The following is an 18,262-nucleotide window of genomic DNA, read 5'->3' as shown; positions in this document are numbered from 1 at the left end:
AGTGTCTTGTTACCTGGGCATTCATTGAGATGTCCTCAAGATAGAGGCTTTGTTGCTGTCTCTTTGAACCCTGTTCATCATCTCAATGATGAGTCAAAGGAACCCCCTGGGTGAGATATGATATGAACTGCAGATTTTCTTGATGTTCTGATATATAGAGAGGTATATGTGGACTGGTAATTGTCACTTTATAGTTGGTGCCTCTGTCCGGATGGACATGAGATTTGGACTGCATAAAAGGCCTTGTAGTGAAATTACATACTGAGGCTTTATATGTGATGTGACAAAGTACTATATTTATCAAAAGAAAAGCTTTGGATCAGGATGTTCAAAGTGGACAACAAGCAAGTTATGATGACTGTACTTCATGATCAGAGTGAAAATGGTGGAACATTGTCATCTGGGTGTGGAGATGACATGGGGAATGTGTGGGTCATTCCTGTTATGCAATGCCTTCTGAGCTCTGTAACTTGAATGAATATGCTTGAGTTGTTATTTAAGAAACTAGGTATGCAAGAATTTCAGAAACATGAGGGTAATGCTTCCAACATGAAAGGAGATGTTGTGATTGTGGGGACCTGGGTCCAGTCTTGGTCATGTCCTATTCCTCTTCTGCCACTCTCTCCTTTTACTTTCCATTTAGTTTTCCACTGTCACATCTGATAAATGCAAAAAGTCAAAAAACAAAAATGATCACTGGGTTATTTACACAATGTCAAGAAAATCAACAAGATGAAAATAAAGAGCTAAAGTTAACCATTGCTCAGTGAGTGATTGACAGTTTGCTTAAACGAGGGTGTCGACTTGAATTTCCGTGTGATATTTTTAAATTTTATCACATTCTGAAATTATCACATCCATTTCTGTGATATTTACTAAACAGTGAAGTTTTTAAAGTGAAAAATCTATCAAGTCTAGTACTGTAGTATATAGGATCTTATTGATGATAAGAAGTCCCCCTATAGTCATCCCTTAAAACTCATTTGATCATCCGTTTTTTCCTGTGTTTTTCATGCCTAAAAATAACTTGAATGTAACTATACACCCTTGCTTCATTTAGTATATGCGGATTCATGAATATGCATATTAGTCCCAGCCTCCACTCAATCACATTAGCTCGGTCTACCTCATACACTCGGTCAACTTTACTGTAGTAAATGCTACACGATGGCAAGAAATACTGTTTTAATTCAGCCATATATGTTTGAACCAGAAACTAATTCAGAAGAAGAAATGGAAGAGCGAATTATACAGGCTTGTCTACAAGTCCATGTATAAGAATGGTAATGCGTTTTATGTATCGCTTTCTATGTCAGACACATACCGGATACCGGGATAACCTGGCTTCTCTTGAGATCCCCCTGCTTCGCAGCATAGTTAATAATATGCTAAAGCCCACCCACACGTTGATGGGATTGATTACAACATATTTGTGAAGTAGAGAACAAGGGCGATTTCAAATTGTGTTTTTGAGACTATCTTTGGAAAACTGCAGTTTTTAGGAGAAAATACTCAAGCAATGGTTTTGACTGATACATTTGCACATGGTTTGTCTTAAAGCATATTAAAAACACCACAAAGACATATGAACAACATTAAAAACTTGATTTTCACCACGGGGGTCTTTAAAATCAATAATGTCAGAAATCATGTCAATTTCTAGGGGATAATGTCAAGGATATGGCATTTGCTAGTTAAAACCTAATGGAAAATAATATGGGATACAAAAGAAAAACCCATGAATTGAATGACAAATTAATTACCAAGAAACATGTTTTGTTTAAAACACGTTGATTAGAAAAATAAAATAAACCTGGAGTATTTCTTAATATAAGTTTTTCCAAGTTGTTAGTGTCTCAAACCAAAGTAAATTTATTTCAAATTTACAGCTATTCACTTAACCGTGATAAAAGGAAATGTGATTTACATCTTAAAAATTTTAGTTCAATATTTTACTTAATATATTAATATATATGATGGAGACATACAGACACAGTAGGAAATATAGCTGCAAGCAGCAATTAAAAGGTCCAGCACAAAGAAGGCACGATAAGTTATGAAGATGGTCTGACTCGAATTTGGTGAATATCGGACAAACAGTCAAGGAGGCATTAGAAAAAGTAGGTTTTTAAGGAAAGTCAAAATGGTGGACAGGAAGTTCAGCCGACTATGGCAAAATTGGTATCTATGTTCTCATTGTGACGCAAGGAATCTATTAAGACCAGTTTCATTACATTAGGCAAAATTAATCATAAGTTATTAGTTATTTTGTTAATTTTATTATAACATTTGACCACAAGGTCAAGACCACAAGGCTTTTTTAGCACCTCCAGGGCATAGTGCCAATGACACTTACCGAGTTTTGTAACAATATGCCAATGCATTTGAAAAATATAATTTTATGACAAAATTCTAAATAGATGATGCCCAAAATGGCAGATATGAGAAAATTAGATATCATTCGACTCTGCATGCTGCACTGAATCTAAAGAGACCAGTTGTGATTTTTGACCAAACCTTTCAGAAGTTATAAGCTAAAAGAGCCATTTTCCATATCTCCTGACCACTAGGTGGCTAGGTGAAAAACGGACAAACGGTCCAAGAGGAGTTAGAAAATGTATTCAGAAAATTCAAAATGGCGGAAAAATTTTAAGGACTGAAAATTACATCATAGGGTGCAATCAAATCATCTGGAGCAAAGGAATTTTTCTAGCCTTTATGGTTCAAAAGTTATTAGCATAAACATGAGTGCAACTTCGGACAGTTGGTGGCACTAGAGCGATTGAGTTAGAGACTCCAAAATTGCTGTGGTTAATGTTCAGACTGTCTGCCATAGACTTCCAGGGCAGATGAATAATAATAACAATAGGAACACTTACAATTACTACGCACCTTCGGTGCTTGGCCCCTAATGACACATATGCTTTTTTTTTTTTTTTTGGAAAATTATCTTTTTATTAACCCTTTCATTCATTCTCTCTACTCCCTAGTCCTGGACTAACACTCCTGTCACAAATTAATAAATTACGTCCACTTCTGTCATGTTCATTTTGTTATCTAGTTTTCATTCAGCTATAGCTTCCCTGTGCTGGTGAATTGGTGGGGTTGAGTGATGTTGTTCTACAGAGGCGTGTTTTAGGGTACTGCGGGGCTACTGGCCCAATAGTGGAAACACAGCTTCATTTTGGCCTTGGAGCTTGAGGTCTGGGGCTATTGGCCCCACCCAGCATGTTTTTAGCCCTGGCTCGCATTGGCCTGACAAAAAAATCTGCTAATGTTCCTGACACACCTGCTTGATTCAAAAAGATTAGACTTCTTAGACTGCAGTACCTACAGTTAAACTCCTACTTCACAGACACCTGACCTGCTCTCACAAAGGCTCAGCGTTTCTTCAGAACTATTTTCTTCCTCACTGAATTTGTCGAAGCTAACATTCAAAGAGTGACCTGCAGCTCTTGATCATTATATTGTGTAGAGCCGTTTTTTCTTTGAACTTACATGAAACTTTTCTACAATGGGATAACTATGTTGCCGTTCCTCTTTGGAAAACCAATACTGACTTAGTATAAACCTGTGTGGTTGTGAATCGTCTTTGGAATATTTTGCTTTTCTTGAGCTCTGAAGGTTACTGTAATTATCTGCTCCTAAATGATAATTATTATAATGTCTGTAAAAACGAAGGGATTAAACACAACACAGGGATTATAAGGGATGAGGCAATTATGGAAAACGTGTTCCAAACTCAAAGTGAGGACTAGTGTGCAATTATTTGTACCTGTTTTATCAGGCATCAGGTTCAGGAGGGGCAGGGGAATGATTAAGCTCAGCCAATCACAGCTGCTCTGCATAGTTTTTGGTCAACTAGGGGTTGTAATGTTGCTTTTGACGAAAAAGATGTTAGCTTTTTCACAAGCCGTAAAATCCAAGTGCCTCTGGGTGATTTCTGAGAACGAAAATGCACTGATAGCCAATTCAAGATCGAGTATTGTTCATAATCATCTCATTTATGCTTATTTGAACTAATTTGAGATGGTTTCACAAATAAACGTGAATTATTGCTGTCTTTTATATGTAATCTACATTGCTGCATATACCAGGCATCAGATTCTCATTAGTGCCTTCAAAGCTCATTCTACCCTGTGAATAAAGTATTCTATCAGTCAGTGCAGCCTGCAGAGAGAGTATTATGATGTGCCATGTCACATAATGAAATGTATCCAAACACATACGAAGTCATTTCAAAGTACAGCCTTGAGACTGTCACCACCGAATCGTCCTGATTGTGTTTCCTGCGGTAACGAGGCGAGCTGGGAGTGATCGTGATCTAATGGAGCGTGATTGAATGAGAAATAATTGAATTATGAGGGGACAAATCTTCACAGCTGGGAAAATGAATCAAGGCGAGGCGTCTCAGCTGTTGACTGATGAGCAAAACTGTTTAGAGCTGTTTATGTGAGCTTCTGTTGCTTTTGACAGATGTAACTTGACTCAATCCCTCCAATCCCTCTCAAAAACCGAGAAAACTCAACTAGAAAGGCTTTGCATATTGAGGTGCCTCTTCAACTTATGATTAGTCTCATGAAAACCAAACTCTATTACATGAAAAGTCACTTCATTCAGTGATTCCTTTACAGAGTGCAGTGGCATTAATACACTTCCCACAGCATGCTCTTTAGAGACTAATACCTTGTTGATCTAGGCTTGTTCAATAAGATCAGTAGCTGAAGAGAAGGCTTTGTGCATTATCACCCCCTCGGTTACCCGGCCTTCTACCAGCTTTCATTATTCTATAACATCAATAAGTCAATAGGATCCAAAACAACATTTGAAGCAGAATTAAAATGGAATGAGCTTCCATGAAAATAAAAAAGGAATAAACTTAATGACTTGAACTCTAGTGAGTGTAGTTTTCAATAATGCCACATACTGAAATGTGTGTACTGAAATTCTAGTTTATTTTGTTTATTAAATTAGTTTAATGGACTAAAGTCTTCAAATGGTGTCAAACATCAGTATTAAACTATATATATATATATATATTATTATTGCGATTTATTGGATGGGAGGCGCGCTACGTTCTGTTCATTCAGCAACTGAAAACAGACTAGACTAATCGATTCTTGGGATTTAAGAATCGATATCGGTTCGTAAAAATGAGAATTGATTAAAATCGACAAATTGATATTTTTTTACCCAGCCCTAATATATATATATTGTTTTAATTTGTAAATATTTAGTTTATGAAGTCAACAGAAAAATGTGGTGGACAGTTTGTAGTGTTATATGGCTAAATTTACATCTACTGTATGTTGATTAAAATGAAAAGTTGTGTTGTGGATAAATGTTTAATCAATGGTCCTCTACCAGGGGGCTTGTTAAGTTATTTCAAATTCTAAACACACAAACATAATCTGGAATCACAAAATGAATGATTTGTCATAATTACAACAGAAATATTAGAGGAAATATCATAGCCAATATGGGGGCCTTCGGATATCGTGGGCCCTGAAAGTCAACTGCTCTACATACAGTATTAGGAAATAAGTAGCAATTAATAATGTAGCTAACTATTTAAGTTTTATCACAAAAGGTTTTGGACTAATTAAGTTCCACTTTTGAATGATTATGTACAATTTCTTTTTACAATTGAATGTCACTGCAATTTACATGATGTCATATACTGCTCCGAGACACGTGTTGAGAATCCAAATGCAGTATTTATTAAAAGAGTAATCTACAATCGTAATCCAAATCTAGGCAAAGATCATACACAAACAAACAATCCAAACATAACTGAGTTCAGGGCTGAGGCAAACAGAGAATCTAAAGAACCAGGACATTGGAGAAACAGGATGGCTCAGAAATGCAGTTAGACACATACAAGACTTAGCAATGAGTGACTGAGTTAAAAGCGTTTATATAGGCAGATTTAAACAAACTAATGAGACACAGCTGTAAGCAATCAGGCATGATGAGTCCAGGCAATGGATTATGGGAAAAGTAGTCCTTGAAGGAGTGACAATAGTCTGGGTCGGAGTGCCCTCTAGTGGCTATCAAAGGCAGCTGGTGCAACTTTTAATGCGTTTTGGCTGTTTATCTACAGGACAATGACATTTTGGGGGCCTGAAAAAGTAAACTTTTGAAAACAGGTTTCTAAATGCAAGTTTTTGAAAACATTGTCGTCTCTATGTAAACTACAAAAACGCGAATCTGTGAAAACGGTAACGGCGTGCATATGCATATTACGTGTTAACGCTCGAGTGCTCTGTAAAAGAATGTGTATGTGCGCAGGCGCATAGTCTTTCTTTACAAAGTGATATCGATAACTATTGGCTGGCATGCAGAATACAGCGTTTTTAGTCATTTTTGCAGATCCGTGTCAACAGTGATCATTTTGATAACGTTGTCATTTGTACAAAGAAAAAACTTTCCCTTTTTTGTTCATCATTGTTGTGTAAACATACCCTAAAATTTCAATTTGTGAATTAAACATTATAAACATTATAAATTCCAAATTTTGCTCCTCCACACACTGCTGCTCACTTATAATAAACACTCATTAGAAAAGAGGGCTGATGCATGGTGAGTGGAGCAATCTGCATTTCTCTTCCCACTAGAGAATGCATTTTTACTTGATAATTGCTAATTATTTTTAGACCTGTGAAAGATTATACATCTTTGTTTTCTGTATCAGTGGTTGTGGTACCTCTCTCTCCTTCTTTTGGTTTGTTCTAAGCAGGAATCAAGCTCACAGCCAAGCAAATGGGTGGCAGGCACTGTAAAGTAGTTAGGCCGAGGGACAAATGAGGCTTTATGCATAACATTAAGAGATGGATGGCCAGGCCCTTCAAGAGTGTTTCTGTCACATGAACAATGCCCGCTTTGCGGCATGCCTCATTATTTCCTAGCGTGCTCGTGTGTTTGCATAAACAGTCATAGGTATGCTATTCCACTCGTAGAGGTAGAAGATTACTCCACCGTGCCATTTATCAGTGACAAGGAGGGTGAATTTGTGACCATGTACTCAAGCTTTTATGTATACAGTAGATATAAGCTTTTACACATACACATACACACACAAGGGGGGTCCAACGCAGTAGCAAGGTGTACCTAATAAAGTTGTGGATGAGTGCATGTATATGTATTTATAAAATGGACCCTTTCTCAATATCAAATACAACATATTATATATATAAAATAATATTTATTGATAAACAACTATTTAAATTAACAACAATAGCCATTATAAATGACAATAGGAAATAAACACAACTGTACAATTCAGTCAAAGATACAAAAGCTGTGCTGTACAGGATGTAAGTTAAATATAGCCTTAATATTAAATTATTACATTTAACATAGCCCAATTCGATTTGCTCAGGAACAAGTAATAGATTAATAAGACCAAAGACTGCCCGTTTTATGTACCCAAAATGAATTATATCTCATGCAACCACTATAAGAGACAGCGGCAATGGCCGAGATGAAGATGTTCTCGGCGGGTGCACAAGCACTGAATGGCCGCTGGCGGCCTGGAGCTCACATCTCCGAAAACGTCTAAACAAATTGGAAAATAGGCGCTATGATTAAATATGAGTCATATATTTCAGGTCTAAACAACTACATTCTCACCTAAAAACTCTTAAAACTACAGTTCTGTTATGTGTGTATGTGTGAATATATATCTATTCACATATCTATTTTGTATGTTTCTAGTGATATTTAGAAATGTCTTTATTTTTTTCAATAAAATCTCAGAAACTTTTGTACAAATTTGAACAAATATTGTTGTTTGATTAGTGACTCAAATTGTTTAGAATAGTGTAACCAAGTTCAGCAAGTAACACACTGAATTAAATGTAAAAATAATTTTTTTCTACTATTTAATTCACAATGTCATTTATAGTGTACAGTGTATGTTTTACAGGTTTAAATTTGCTTTTAAATAGCAAATTTTCAATGTGCAAAATCTTTTGAACCCCACTGTCTTTTTGGACTCAATTTTTCCTTATTACAAACGAGGCGGGAAAAGTCCTCCTCACCCTTCATGGAAATGCACTCATAGATTTCACAAGATATTAATCCCTAGTGTTTAACTCACACGCTTGAAAAAGTGGCACACCTGAGATACAATGGCTCGCCTTATTCCGGAGTGCCCAAAGGCAATGACAGCAGCGGCAACATCTGGGAGTGCTTTTCAGATGTGTTTTTAGATGTGTTGAGTGTTTACTCAAAACAATCTTGTTACTGATGTAGGAAGACAGGCTTCTGGAGAGACACTTTAGCAACAAAGCAGACATGCAGGGTTGCCTGACATAGATAAACACCCATTTATCTGGGTGCTTTCCTTTTGGGTGGGGATTCGGGGTTGGATTACAACTGATAAAAATTAGAGAGATCAGTCAAACTGGATTCTTTGGGGCTTTCGCACATATTAGCCATGTTTCTGGCCTTACACTAATCTATCCTTGTTCCTTTTCATCTCGGCCTTCCTCTGACTCTCCCCTTGAAATGGATTTTCATGCTCTAATTAGGTGTATCAGCATAATCTCTGTAGCCTCCTCCATCGTCATCTTCGTGTCATTTAGAGATGCTCACTTCATTGTATCTCTGACAGCCCTGGTTCAAACTATGTGTACAACATGGCTCCATATTGACTGTATCAAATCCAATCCCATGGTGCTTTGTTGAAGTGATCCAATGTGCGTGTAAAAGTGACTTGAATGGCTGCAGCTCCTTTGAAACAGAAGCTAAATATGTTCACACCCTCAGTTGTGGCCTGTGCTGCTCTGATTGGTCACAGTGCATCTGTTTAAAGGGTGCAGAAACAGAGAGAGTGGTTAAAAATGAGGATTTGTTCGGATCTGCGCAAGCATGATGACGGGCCCAACCGTGTGAATAAGAGCAAGACGGGACCCCAAGCCTTTCAGCACGAGCGTTGAAGCATGTGCACAAGCACACGCCCCGCAGGAGATAAAACCTTAGACGCACAAAGCCGCCCATCTTAAAATCCGCCCTCTCCCTCTGTGCGTCTCGTGATCAATAGAGGAGAGAGATGTGTGCGGTTCGGGGGGCGGGTCACCGAGTTGGTGCCCCAGTGTTGGTGACATCTGCTACCCTTCAGTAAGAGCCTGATTGATTGAAGACACGGTCAGTCTACCAAAGAAGGGAGTATTTGTTTGAAGCTCAAGAAAAAGCATTGAGATAACCCAAAAGAGCAGTGACAGTTTTGTTCTCCTCCTTTTAAACTATGGGAGGAGATTGATGCAATTTTCTGGCTTTTGAGAGCCAGAGTAGAGTTGGGTCGGGGGTTTATTGTGTTCTGTCTGTCACTCCATTTTCTCCTCAGACACTGACGAGAGTCGTGTGAATGCCCCCCTCCCCCATCCACTGAGGGAAATGGAGGAGAAGCGAATCATCGTTTAATTATGAAGTTTAATAAACTTGATCTGAAGGGAATACTTATTTTGCTTGACACAAATAAACACATCTTTAAAATATTTTCACACTTATTACTTTATGTCACCTTTGGTGTTTGGTGCTATTGTAGTGGAATGCTAGTGAAAAAACTGTTTTTAGCCTCGGTCTCATTCAAATGTTGTTTTGATTGACCTGCAACACAACATTGTGGTGCTTATTCAGTTTTTTTTTTTTTTAAATGTGTTGTTGTGCGACTACAGTCCGTAATAATAACCATATGGGGTGACAAGCCATATGTGAAAACATATCTGTACCAAGGTTAATAGTTTTTGCCAATGTGAACCATATAATTTTCAGAAAACAGCAAATTATCATGAACCAGGTAGCGTAGCGAGCGCCAAAGCCGAGCACAATAGAGCATACGTGTGGTCGAAATGTGTTCTTCTAGGAATACATAAGTGCTGTCTCCCTATTATCAGTCAAGAATGTGGGGTAATTTATGCTGCCTGTGAGCAGGACTTGAAGAAAAGAGATAATTGATTGACATGGCAGACATCGTTACACCCATTACCTGTTCTGAAATACTGGGCTGCCTCTCAATGGAGTCTCATTGTCCCGGTCCAAGCACCCTCCATGGACTAATACGAGCCTCACATCAGGAAGCCCAAAGTAGCCCAGCAAGAGGACTGCGGTAACCACACTGATACAAAAGAAGCATTATTTTCACTCTGTTGCTTAACCTCGGAGACACAGGGTTTCCATGGTGCCGTATGCTTCTGGTGCGGTGCTCTGGTGGGGGGCACAAGCCAAACATAAGTAGACTTAAACACAGATGGAGTGAAGCTGGAACAAAAACACTTGACGTTGTGGTATGAGATGCTGTGTTAAACTGGTTTAAATTAAATTATGCTATTTGTAATAGTTTCAATCCTTGATATATTATAATAGAGATGCTTTCCATCCTACATTTTCAACATATATTATACATCAAGGAAAAAGCTTTAGTTGTTGATATATCAATTATTTTCAATGCCAGGCTTTACATGCTTTAAAGAGTTAGTTCACCCAAAAATGAAAATTCTCACATCCGTAAGACCTTCGTTCATCTCCGGAACACAAATTAAAATCTGATGAAGTCTGACAGGTTTCTGTTTCTCCATAGAGATCCAACACAACTACCACTCCAAGGTCCAGAAAGGTAGGAAAAAAACATCATTAAAGTACTCCATGTGACTCCAGTGGCTTAAACTCAGTTTTATGAAAGGACATGAGTGCTTTGCTTGTGCAGAAAACACATAAATTACCACTTTATTTACAAAATAATATTATCCAAAGCATGTTCACACAACAATGCCAGCTCTCACGTGAACACAAAACACATGCATCGTGATGGTCTCGTGAACACTCGTGTTGACGCGCGATTCTGAACACAACACGCGTGCGTCACAAAGCTCTTGTGAATGCGTGTTGAAGATCAATATTTTTGTAAATAAAGTGGTAAATTATTTTTGAGCAAACAAAGCACTCACATTGCTTCATAAAATTGAGTTTAAGCCACTGGAGTCACATGGAGTACTTTAATGATGTCTTTTTCTTACCTTTCTGGACCTTGGAGTGGTAGTTGTGTTGGATCTCTATGGAGAAACAGAAACCTCTCAGACTTCATCAAATCTTAATTTGTGTTCCAGAGATGAACGAAGGTCTTACGGATGTGGAACGACATGAGGGTGAGTAATAAATGATAGAATTTTCATTTTTGGGTGAACTAATCCTTTAAAGGCACAATATACACCAACATGAAACCATTTTCTTACTCTCATGTTGTTCCAAACATGTATGACTTTTTTTCTTCTGTGGAACATAAAAGAAGATTTCTGGGGAAATGCTTCAGTGTTGTTTATCTATTTTCATTTGAACCTTAGTGACTTTCAAAATATCTTCTTTTGTGTTCCACAGAAAAAACACAGGGTCATACAGTTCTGGAATGACGTAAGGGTGAATAAATGACAGAATTTTCATTTTTGGATGAACAATCCAGTAATTGAATTGTATAAGGACATGGATAGCTATAATGGTAAAGATCTACTAATCAATCATCAGACAGATGCCAAGATGACCAAGGTGGTAGGCCCCATTTGACCATTACAGGAGACAAATATATCCGTCCGTCTGTCCGTCCATCAGTTTTATCAAACAGTCTGACCTGGGTTAAGCAATATTTCTCGCTACATGCAAAGGATCCAAGCTAAAGGTTTATTCACATCTAGAGTGAATATTCGGTGTGAACAAGACTCTAAATTGATTTCAATTGATTCATTTACACTAGGGATGAAATTTGACAGAACAGATTATCTGTATTAGTTTCAGCAGCACAACATTTTTCAACATTGATAATAAGAAATATTTCTTGTGCAGCAAATCAGAATATTAGAAAGATTTCTGAAGGATCATGTGACACTAAAGACTAAAGTAATGATGCTGAAAATTCAGCTTCAACATCACAGGAATAAATTAAATTTTTTAAAATATATTAAAATTGAAAACAGTTATTCTGAATTGCAATAATATTTACAATATAGCTTATTTACAGTATTTGTGATTAAATAAATGCAGCCTGGCTGAGCATAACAGACATTTAAAAACATTAAAAAAAAAAAAAAATCTCTTCCCCACCCCCCAAACTTTTAAAAGGTAGTGTACATTTACTCATATAGCAGATATTTTTATCGTAACATTGAGAAACATCACAATAAATTTATGATAAAACAGCCAATAATTCACTCAGTACCACAAGTGGCAAGTTTCAAGTGCAAGCTAAAGTAATACAGAAGTTGGAGCTTCATTAAAATAAAGGAGAGTAGAAAAAGAATAAAAAGAGATTTTAATAGAGTTAATTTATATGAAGTATCTTTGATTATGGTTGCGGTTTAAGTGCTGTTATGATTGTCTCATTCGATTAGGAGGATGTTGGAAACTCATTCTACCACAGAGTGAAGGTTCTGGAAAGCTTTCACTCACTCACAGACTATAGAGGATGGGAGAGAACATTTGTAAGAGTGTGTTCAGGTAAAAGGCTGTTTCAGTGCCAATCTTGAAGCACCAGTACTGATGCTGTAAAGCGAGACCAGATGACCACTGAGATGTGGGCAGTAAAATTCATTTGGTCATTAAACAATACCCCCATATACCTGGCTGTCCTGGGTTGGCTTTAGTGTTGTAAAACCCAGCTGTACAGTGATGTTGTGGTCGACTTTGGCATTGCTAGAATGGTGCTTTTGGGTCATCATATCCGGATTCTCCAGAGCTAGTATTCCAGATATTCCAGCTGTTGATATTATTGGTCGACAAGCACAAGGAACATGTACAAGCCATAAAGTGATATGCTAAGTGTGTGAAGTCCTGTCATGACAAAAGAGTAACAATTGCGCAATAACATCAACACTGAATATCATTTAGACAACAAAACAGAACATTGTGCACTTCTTTGCATTTTCCTCCCCTTTGTTATTATTTTATCATTTTAAATGGTGTGTAAATGTGTACAGGTGCTGGTCATATAATTAGAATATCATCAAAAAGTTGATTTATTTCACTAATTCCATTCAAAAAGTGAAACTTGTATATTATATTCATTCATTACACACAGACTGAAATATTTCAAATGTTTATTTCTTTTAATTTTGATGATTATAACTGACAACTAAGGAAAATCCCAAATTCAGTATCTCAGAAAATTAGAATATTACTTAAGACCAATACAAAGAAAGGATTTTTAGAAATCTTGGCCAACTGAAAAGTATGAACATGAAAAGTATGAGCATGTACAGCACTCAATACTTAGTTGGGTCTCCTTTTGCCTGAATTACTGCAGCAATGCGGCGTGGCATGGAGTCAATCAGTCTGTGGCACTGCTCAGGTGTTATAAGAGCCCAGGTTGCTCTAATAGTGGCCTTCAGCTCTTCTGCATTGTTGGGTCTGGCATATCGCATCTTCCTCTTCACAATACCCCATAGATTTTCTATGGGGTTAAGGTCAGGCAAGTTTGCTGGCCAATTAAGAACAGGGATACCATGGTCCTTAAACCAGGTACTGGTAGCTTTGGCACTGTGTGCAGGTGCGAAGTCCTGTTGGAAAATGAAATCTGCATCTCCATTAAGTTGGTCAGCAGCAGGAAGCATGAAGTGCTCTAAAACTTCCTGGTATATGGCTGCGTTGACCTTGGACCTCAGAAAACACAGTGGACCAACACCAGCAGATGGCATGGCACCCCAAACCATCACTGACTGTGGAAACTTTACACTGGACCTCAATCAACGTGTATTGTGTGCCTCTCCTCTCTTCCTCCAGACTCTGGGACCCTGATTTCCAAAGGAAATGCAAAATTTACTTTCATCAGAGAACATAACTTTGGACCACTCAGCAGCAGTCCAGTCCTTTTTGTCTTTAGCCCAGGCGAGACGCTTCTGACGCTGTCTGTTGTTCAAGAGTGGCTTGACACAAGGAATGCGACAGCTGAAACCCATGTCTTGCATACGTCTGTGCGTAGTGGTTCTTGAAGCACTGACTCCAGCTGCAGTCCACTCTTTGTGAATCTCCCCCACATTTTTGAATGGGTTGTTTCACAATCCTCTCCAGGGTGCGGTAACCCATATTGCTTGTACACTTTTTTCTACCACATCTTTTCCTTCACTTAGCCTCTCTATTAATGTGCTTGGACACAGAGCTCTGTGAACAGCCAGCCTCTTTTGCAATGACCTTTTGTGTCTTGCCTTCCTTGTGCAAGGTGTCAATGGTCGTCTTTTGGACAACTGTCAAGTCAGCAGTCTTCCCCATGATTGTGTAGCCTACAGAACTAGACTGAGAGACCATTTAAAGGCCTTTGCAGGTGTTTTGAGTTAATTAGCTGATTAGAGTGTGGCACCAGGTGTCTTCAATATTGAACCTTTTCACAATATTCTAATTTTCTGAGATACTGAATTTGGGATTTTCCTTAGTTGTCAGTTATAATCATCAAAATTAAAAGAAATCAACATTTGAAATATATCAGTCTGTGTGTAATGAATGAATATAATATACAAGTTTCACTTTTTGAATGGAATTAGTGAAATAAATCAACTTTTTGATGATATTCTAATTATATGACCAGCACCTGTATGTCTGTAGTTTAATGTTACCAATGCTTTGGCAATGTAAAGACTTTTTTACCATGCCAATAAAGCCACTTGAATCTGAATCTGATATGAAAAGAAATTACAAAATGGAAACATTTATACTATACTGTTCCTACCTAGCACCATTCTTTTTAAAGAACAATTAGTACAATTAGTAATATCATTAGTACCTGACATTCAATTATACTTCATATAAATTCTGTTTGTATGTTGTTTCTTGGATTAAAGTGTGTGTATGAGCATGCCTTTTTGCTTCACTAAGAAGTGAATAGACCCCATCAGTCTGTTTCACTTTTGTTAACACTGGCCTTGATAAATTAAACTTTATCACTACAAATGTTTCTCTTATTCTAAAAAATGTATTATTCTAAAAAATGTATGTCAGTTTTTGTGGATGCTTTATTTGGATCTTTTATAGGTTGCTCAAGAGATAGAAAGGCGAGTGCGTGCCTTTGGAGTATGAATCGTGTTCTCCAGAACACCACTTCACCTTTGAGGCAACCCTTAAAAAATGTTTTCTTAGCTTCTATGCAACCTCACAGTGCTCAGTGCACTTTCTGGCTCTACTTGTTAAATTGTGCACTTAAAGCAAATGCAATATCACAAGACCGACACTTACTTGGATCGCAAACTCACCCACACATTGACAGTGTCCTTTAGTATCAAGAGCAAACTGTGGTTCTATATGTGAATGCCACACATTGGCACAACTGTACAGAAGCAAAAATGAAACCTTGTTGAAAGATTCTGCCTCCCTTGGTTTTAAACTAGCTCAGCTGCACCCTCACTTATGAACTAGAGATCTGGTCTACCATACACTACTTCAAACAAATACTCTTCTCCTGCCTCAGCGCTTCTCAACTGTGGGATTAAATGCAAGAACATTGGACTCAGAGTAGCTCAGTGAAGCTCAGGGCTCTAGCTGTCGCCAATGTTGGTTAATCCAGGGCAATGTGACACTGTAGAGTGTCCCACTGTAATTGAGGAGTTGTTGCATTTGTGTAGTTTTGACTGGCTCAGCACTGCTTTTGAAAGCATAGGTCTATTGGCGGTGACATAAGCCAGCAACAGTTAATTAACTTTTTCATAAAGTAATGCTCACAGCTGGATTAGAGGACTCTCTTCAATATAAAGTTTCTCTTGTTTGTTTTAGGTCACAGAGGGATTGAGCCAAAGGAGCCTTGCAGCTATGTGACTTAAATCATACTGGAGTGGATGATAGACACAAGCGCACTTTATCATTGGAAGCTTATTTGGACACATCGTAATTCCATTAAAAAACTTGACTCTTTTCTTTCTCAATGTCAGAAAAAACAGTCATGCTATTATTTCAAATGAAAGAAGATCGAAATTTCAATTATTATAATAAGTACAGTAAATCTTTCTTTTCGAAGAGAGGGTGGAAAGGACGAGACGCAGCAGACTTCAGCATTTTTGTAAGATTTCATTCAACCATGCCAATAAGCCATATCTATACTGTAACATTGAATGCCAAGTAATAATCTCTGCAATATAAAATACATCAAGATCAAAAATCATGCTTGAAGCTTGTACATTCATGAGGAGTCAGAGCATGCATGCAAATACACCCTGGCTCGGGGTAAGGTCAGAGAAGCACTGACCACAAAAGATTTGCATACATTTCTTATGATATACAATACAGCTCATGTCATGTTCGTTTTACAGAGTAGATTATATACGCAGCTAATTAACACCAAATTTACAAAGCTTAATCTGTAATTCATATGGATCCAGGCTATACTGTAGTTGTTCTTATGAAACTATTCTGTAATTCTTGTGCAGTATCTATGTTTTACATTAAAATAAATAAAGAAAACAGCTGTTGTATCTTGCAGTATTCAAACTAAAGTATACAGGGTTTATATAATTAAGAACCACGCTTTCTAAAAAAACGTTCTAAAAAGAAAGAAATTAATAATAACTTTCTGACAAAAACTGGTTACTTTGTATATTTCTTATAATCTAGACCAACAAGAGTAGTTTCAAAATAGACCAAAGCAAAGATTACCCCTCCCTGCTCAAAGCATCCCTTGCCGCAGCTCCACTCCATGTTTTCCATTTTATGCTCCCTGTTTACTCTTAAGAGTAACCCTGTTCCGAGCGATCATGAGACCATAGAAAAACGCAAACAGTTTGCCTTTCAACAACACACTCGCTCCTCCTTGCTACAGGGAAAATTCCACAGCTCCGCCTCTGTTGTGAGAGAGAAAATGCTGACACTCCGACTTTAAAAAAACCAACTCCTGACTCCAGGTAAATCCACTTCCTCGCAGGACTGCACACATTAGCTGTGTCCCAAATCAGAGGCTGCATCCTTCGAAGGATGTGGGCCTTCAAAGGCCCCAGCTTCGAAGGCCGTAAAGGTCAGACCGAACGTTGTTAAATGAGACGGTCTAGCATACTGAGAATTTTTACTGTACTTTGACTGTCTGAAAATAAAACAGGGTTCACAACCTGTCTAAATATGTTCACCTTGGTCAATTTATGTACTTTATAAAGAGTATGAACTAGAATTGCATCTCAGTAAGATATATGTCAACATTTGAACCACTTTAAGGTTTTTGTATCAATAGATATTTGAGTAAGTTGAAACCCAATACTTACATTTAAAAGTGTAATCTGGCAATTTCTCTCTCAGAAAAAAAAAAAAAAAAAACAAAAACTTTTCACCGGCACAAAAAATTCTGCGGTAGGCTAGGCCACGAAGGATCTATCACTGCATCTGAAATCGAATGCTTCCCTAGTATGCCAAAAACAGTGTGGCAAAAGAGTATATGTCCAAATACATAGTATTCAAAAAACAGTAGGAGAAAAGTCCCCAGATGACCTACTGCTTCCCCCGTGATTCTGAAATGTGCATTCGATGAACACTTACTATCCCTTAAGGCCATGGGAGGAGATTTATGAATGGAAGTTAAGTGACGCAACTGATGCTGGTAGGTCATGTGACAGTAACAACATGGATGTAGTATGTCTGAATTTTAATTATACTACCCACTACTATATCGCAAAGTAAATTCAAATTCAAATGTTGTACCTACTCGAAAAATGTAGTAGGCCTACCTATGCGATTTCGGACACTAGTGCATCTGTTGTATCCTTCATTGCCTAGAAAACAAAGCATGCATTTCAAGGCCACATTTAAAGGAGCTTTCGATTAAGGACAGCATTCATCGCTCTGCTGTAATGCAATCGACCTTTGAAGGATGCAGCCTCTGAATTGGGATACAGCTATTAAATGCTAAGAAGACAGACAAGCAGACTGATGCAAACAGCAAAAGATCCCAGCTGCATCCGAAACTGAAGGCAGTTGCTTGGCTGTCCAGTCACTCACTTCTCAGGCAGGGTTTTGTTTATGAAGGCACCACAGTTCTTAAATCCAGAAGAATTTTAGTCTATGCTGTTTTCAGTTGATGCGTGAACAAAACTTCACTTAACATTTGTAGCGTTCCTCCCATCCAATAGCTCGCATTAAATTTGTGACTTTTTTATATAAAACAAAGTCTACGCTTTCAAATTCTGACAATTTTATTACAAAATACAGACAATAAATACCGTTTTGTCACTCTTTAATGTGGTATGACAGATAGCCATAGCCGCCTCAGTTCAAGCGAAGCGCACGTGAACCGATCATCTCTTCCTCTTTACTG

The sequence above is a fragment of the Ctenopharyngodon idella genome, chromosome 2 (assembly GCF_019924925.1).
Source record: "Ctenopharyngodon idella isolate HZGC_01 chromosome 2, HZGC01, whole genome shotgun sequence".
Taxonomy (NCBI): domain Eukaryota; kingdom Metazoa; phylum Chordata; class Actinopteri; order Cypriniformes; family Xenocyprididae; genus Ctenopharyngodon; species Ctenopharyngodon idella.
This window is presented reverse-complemented; position numbering follows the sequence as displayed.